Source organism: Zootoca vivipara, chromosome 6, assembly GCF_963506605.1.
Source record: "Zootoca vivipara chromosome 6, rZooViv1.1, whole genome shotgun sequence".
NCBI classification, from domain to species: Eukaryota; Metazoa; Chordata; class Lepidosauria; order Squamata; family Lacertidae; genus Zootoca; species Zootoca vivipara.
Genome location: NC_083281.1, coordinates 67738334 through 67745060, shown reverse-complemented (window position 1 = coordinate 67745060; position 6727 = coordinate 67738334).

Below are 6727 nucleotides of genomic sequence, written 5' to 3'. Positions count from 1 at the left end.
TTTTGCTTGACTCAGAGTAGACCTATTGAAATTAATAAACATGGCTAACATTAAATCCATTAAATTCAGTGAACCTACTCTGAGTAGTTCTGAGTAGGACTAACATTGGATATGATCCATAATTTTTTTTTGTGTGTGTGTGTGTGTGTATACAGTACTTTTTTGATTAAAAATAAAATGTGCTAGTACTTGTATCTTGGTACAAGATACAGCACAAAATGTTTGACATGGGCAGCGGAAAAAGAGGTAGTTGCACCAGTGAATAAATCCACACACACTGTTATTACGGTATATGAGGCTCCAGAACACATCGTATACATTTATCATGTTTTTGTTTGGCTCACCTCTTGGTCTGGGTGCCTAACATTGAACAATACACCACAACCAACCAGGATTTGGCATACTGTGCTTCCATACTGTGTTGGGTGCTTCCTATTCTTGAGTTAGAATTCCACCCCGCCTTATTTTCCTTTCTTTCTCTCTCTCTCACCCCAATCAGGCCATAACAAAGAACCCACCCACATTATATGCCAGGGATAGGGAACCCTCCACTCTCATAATCACTGAGGGACTCCAACTCCCATCATCCATGACTGTTGGTCATGCTGGCTGGAATTATAGTCCAACCCCATCCCTGTAATAACTGTTTTAAGGGCATGTATTCATGTGTGCTGGTCTGGCCTCGCCCAATGGAATGTGCCTTCCCAGTGTGGTTCTTAGCCTAAAAAAAATTCCCCATTCCTGATTTAAATTATCATTTAACCAAAATGAAAGTAATGGAAACATTCAAGTGAGCTATCTGTTTTAAGTATTAGATTATCAATTAATTATTGTAATAAATGACATTTGGTTTGAATTAGGGAAATGTTTGATAAATTCTGCTCTTAAGCTTAGTAATACTAAATAATGTAAATCAACTTTGATGATTTATAATTTCCTGAGATTGGAGGACAATTACTTTTGCATTCCAGTAAATTAGGTGCAGTAAAATAGATACCGTCATTAATTACATTGGGACCCAATTCATTAAATAAGGAACTGTTTTATCTGCTTATCTGCTATCTGCTTATCTGCTAAATCGGTATTCATGTTAATGAATTTATTGTCATTAAATTCTACAATCTAAGCTATATAATTCATTTATTATGTTGATATTCCATGTACTTAAATATGCTCTTACCTATTGACAGCATTTCTGGAGGTATGCAATAGCCCCAAGGCTTCATTTTGCTTCTCTGCTCCCACTTAACAGACTGCATTGTAAGATCACTTTCCCAATAGCAGGGATGGGGACATGTGGCCCTCCAAATGTTGTTGGACTGCAACTCCCATCAACCCAAGCCAGCATGGCCAACGGCCAGAGGTGTTGAGATGCATAGTCCAACAACATATGGAGGCACACATTCCCTACCCCTGACAAGTAACTCATGATCTGCTGTCATCTTGTCCAGGAGAGGCTAGTCCAGCAATTTATTCCATTTCTCCGAAAAGGCCTGCTCTCGTGTTGCCACTCTTTTTTCTTACATATTGTAATTTACAGTGGTACCTCGACTTACGAAGGCGATCCGTTCCGCGGCGCTCTTCGTAAGTCGAAACCTTCGGAAGTCGAGGCATTCGGAAGTCGAGGTACCACTGTATTTACTACTTTTTTAATTCAAATTGTAATTCAATAAAAACCTCAATGTAAGAAGCAATAAAAATATGAATTAAAAGTCAATAGGAATATTTAATGTGGTAGATGTGGCATCTTCAACGATAAATCCACAGATGTTCTGCTGACCACCTGAATGAAACTCAGACCATTGAAGGTCTGCGAACCAATTTGGCAAAGTGAGATATAAATAACTGGCAATAAACAATAGCTATAATTGACAAGAATCACAACTCTTGTCCCTCCTTCCCTTCTTTTTCCACCCTCTTTCTTCTTACAATCCAACCCATCATTCTTTCATCCCACCAGTTTATCCAAACTATTGTGTTAGAAATCTGGGTTTTATGCACAAAACCATGCTTTCCTGTTGGCCATAATACAAATAGCCTGTTCATTTAGCCTATCTGATTTGCATATTCATAATTGGCCTAACCTCTATGACTCCTCCAAAACCTCCTGCGATGCTGTTGTCTTCTCCTTCCGCTATAGCTCACTAGCCACCCTAGTGTAATATGGCTTTGGGCAACAAGTGTAAAACGAGGGAAAATATTTACAAAATTAGGCAATGTTTTTTAATGCCCCTGCTTGAGACCAATTGCAAACCCTTTTATCATGAGAGTACAACACTTCAGAAATTGGCAAGAAACAGAGGCCAAATGAATGAGCCTCTTTCCAACTGTGACTGAGATTTGGCAGACATGACTGGAGGTTCCTCACTCTTTCTGAGGTTGAGAATTGTTGGGAAACTGGACGGCAGTGCTCCCAATATTTGATGAAATGCAGCCTGCACTATGGAAAGTAATACCTTACCTTGGACTGCACAGCCATTAATACTCTTAATGCTCCCTGCCATTCATGCTAAGCATCTTTCCAATGCTGTTGAATTACTGTGTCTGGGATTCCCAATCATTTCCTTTCCCTGAGCTGCATATTCTGAAAGACTACATTCCCAGGACCCTGGAAGTGTTTTTGAGGTAGGGTGGGGTGGCAACTCAAGGCAGTCCACTTAAAATTGAAATGGAAATGGGTTCTAACTGAAAATATAGTTTATGAATATTATTAGGATACCCTGGTTCCCCTCACAGAACTACAGTTCTCAGAGTCATTTAACAGTCAATCCGTATTCCCAAGGAACTCTGGGAATTGTTCTCCTAACAACCTTAACACCCATAACAAACTACAGTTCCCAGGATTCTTTGGGGAAGCCATGACAGTTTAAAGTATTATGATACTGATTTACATGTATCGGGCAGATGCAGAGCAAGTCTTGCTGAAGAAGAATCTTGTGCAAAGGCTACTCAGTTCTCATTAACCTTTTAGAGTTACTTTGAGAAGGTAATAGCGATGGTCCATTATGCATTGGACTTCCAAGAAGCTTTTGACAAAATCCCACACTAAAGCTGCTTGAGTACACTTTAGGAGTCAAAGGATAAGAGGAACAGTCCTGTGATTAAGGAGCAAGAAGGAGAGGGGGGAAGAAGTCAGGTGTGTGTGTATTTCCCTAATGTGGCTGATTTTACAGAGCAGTGAGGGGACTGTAAAAAAGACATTAATGGCTGCATTCAGACAGGATTATTGCATTAGTTTTCCTGGTTATAATGCCATTTCCTAATGTTCCTTTTACACGTCGCTACCTGCTTCATTATGGAACTCTGGCCTTTTTTAATTGATGTATCACCATGTCCCTTTGAATTTCGTTCACACCCGTGACTATGGTGTGACACAGTGGTCAACATCATTGGTCATTTTGCTGCTGTGTATGCAGGTGTGCACTTCTGTTTCCCCTACGGCTCCCCATGAAAACGGCAGGAAAGAACTGTATGCCAGAATACAACCCCCAATTTCGTCCCAGTGTGTGATCCATGAAAACCTCAGGGATCTTGCATCTTACAAACCTCCCACGATTTTACTGGATAATGGGGATTTTGTTCTGGAAGCAATTAGCACAGAAATGAAGCCAAAACCTCCACCATATTCCTGTAGATTTCTAGAAGTAGAGTTTAAGTCATGTGAAAGATCACATAAAACATGTAAATTATCAGATAAGGAAACATCAGGAAAATGGAATAAGGTGCTGTCTGAATGCAGGGCGTGTCATGTTGCACACCTGAGTGCCAAAGAAGCATAATGTTCATTGAGATGAATGCCTACAGTGATGATACATGTAGTTCATTCAAGGAAGGTAACCTCGTTTTAGAAGCCTGCCACCTTATAGTGAAACTTCTGCTTTTAGGCTAGGGAACCTTTTTCAATATGAGGGTTGCATTTCCTTGTTGGCAACCTCCCAAAGGTCCCACGCTAGTGGTGGGCGGGGCCAGAGGCAAAAGTGAACTGAGCAAAATATATGATTTTGTACAATAAGCTATGCTTCAACCATGCAAAAATCAGCTTTCCATGCGTGCATGCACTCACTTATATCTACACACACTTCTTCATCCAGGCAAACAAGAAGCATTATCACAGTTCAAAGACATACAGTGGTACCTATACTTACAAATAACTCTACTTACGAATTTTTCTACTTACAAATGGAGCTCCGTCTGCCATCTTGGATGCGGTTTAGATAGGATTTTTTATACTTATGAATTTTTAGATAGGGTTACGAATTTTTTCTCCCAATGCATTCCTATGGGATTCGACTTACAATTTTTTCCGACTTGCAAATGTGTGTTCGGAACACATTAAATTCGTAAGTAGAGGTACCACTGTATTCCAGCCAGGCAAAATACTCGGGGGGGGGGGCGTGTCCTGGGAAAAGTCTCAAGAGCCTCATAAACTTGGAGAGCCACATTCCATTCCTGGGCCTATGATGAATCATGAGGGCCAGATAACAAAGGCTTGAACACTGCATTCTAGCCCTGGGCTTGAGATTCCCTCCTCCTGTGTAACAAACCTTGGAACCTACAAGCTTCAAGCTTCATTGGTGGAGTCACCATAACCATATTATTCTGAGTCTCATGAGATGCATTTGGAAAGGGTTGTCTCCTCTGCGGCAGGATCATTCAAAGAAAGTTAATACAGCGGGATTATGTTAGCTATCCAATTTGGTATGGTAATATTGAGCTTTGCCAGCAGTGTCTCCTTAATTCTACCATATTTATTAAAAGCACTGCATTCACTATAGGCTGTGGTGTTCTGTTAGTTTGTCCTCAAAGCGTTGGTTCTGTGACCAGTGTCTTCCTTAGAAAATAGGAAATATGCTCTCTTGATTTTGAGCCAAAGCGCTCTAGATTTCATCCATGCAAGGTTAAATATATGCCCCAAAGTAAACACAAAATTAAATTCAAAAATCCCTTAAGCTCTTCTGTTTGAAATAAATCTCAAGCCTCCTGCCCCCCCACCTTCTTCTTAAAAAACCAAAGCAAAAAAAAGTCTTGTGGAAGATGATACATTCAGAGCTCTGCCTCGAAGAAAATGTATCACTCATCAGCTCATAAAGTTACCCTCTGCCAAACTATTTTGATCTGTATGTGTGCGTGTATACACATGAGGGAATGACATGACCACAGTGTGCAGGGAGGCAGTCAACTGAAATCCTTTTGTAAGCTCTGTCAGTTCTTTTGGTGGATACTGCTGAAAAGTGAATTTTCTCTATAAACGAGCTAAAGCTGGCGCATTGTCCGGACATCTGCACAGAGTAAAATAAACATCCATTTCAATAATGTATGGAATAAATCCTGCTTGAGCTGGCCTGGAGGGAATAAACAGAAGCATTACACAGCACATCCACAAGCAAGGGGTGGGGCATGCACTTTTCCTGCCAGCCAGATCTGGACACCACCGGTTGCATCATGAAGAGAGAACCTGCTTTAAATTTATGCCGTGCATGCAGCCCAAGGCACTGTTGCTCCTGTACGAATGCGCCTTGCCCGTGTCTGTGAACCAAAAGCCCCAGCTACATCTCAGATAGCCTGCTTTTTCCTGTGCCAGTGAGGCTCATTTTGTACTCTCGATAGCAGACTGTAGGACAGTTGGAGTCAGTGCTGGCTCAAAGGTGTGCAGGGACTTAGGGTAACCATTTATGCATTAGCTCCCCCCTACTCACCCAAAGGAAACATACCATAGAGAAAAGAGGGGATGCATTTGCATAAAATCAGCATATGCTAAGGTCTATGTGCAAATTTAGAAATAATGACTGCAATTCAAATAGAAATACAGGCTGTCTCACAACAGTGAGGAAGACTTTGACCAGGTAGCACACGTGTCTGCTCAGTCTGCTGTCCAGCTACTCCCTGTTCCTGGTTGACAATAAGACTCCTGATCTCCCTTCTTAAGGGTCATTTTATCTTTAAACTGGACATGAACTGGGCAGCCCTTCAAATCAAGGACATCTTCAAACAGAGAACTGCCCTGCTATGCTTCTTCAAACAATAGATTGTCCTCTATAAAGTAGGGCATGAGACTACTCTAAAAAATGCTCAGTGGGCCCCCTATTGCTCACGTCATGATTGTTATCACTGCTCACCGAGTTCTCCATTTCATCTGGGCATGATCTGCACCATTGCCCAGCAGAAGGCAAGACTGTGAGGCTCCAGTGGTTTAGCCTTAGTATGTTCCCAGTTGTGCCAGCCCCTGGTGCTAGGGATGCATGCAAAAGGCACCGTTTCCCATTCTACACCAAAGTTGCCACATACAGAACTGTTTCTGTTCTGCTGCAGTTCATCTTTCACCAAAAACTGTGTTATTTGATTCACTCTCCACACTGGCAAAGTGTAACTTATGATATTCCACCCTATTATTTTCAGTGCTAAGGAAATGCAATGCAAATGGGTGTGTGGAATCAGTTACAGTACAGTACTAACATTTGTGGACTGAAAGCGACAACAGCAGCACATACCAATCTTATTCACTGGATTCATTTCTGTTCTGGGCATGGGATGAATATGTGAACATCAGCAACATTTTCATTCCTGTTTCCATTTTTGTCTGAATTCTCCAACACCCCTACCTGACGCTGGGTCTGATTATGTTTTTCTAGTATATCTTTGACCTATCAGTGCAGGCTAGTAACAGAGAGTAGAGCCCTCGGCAATATATCATGAGGCAGCCAGGGCAGTAACGCTTCCAATGAGATCA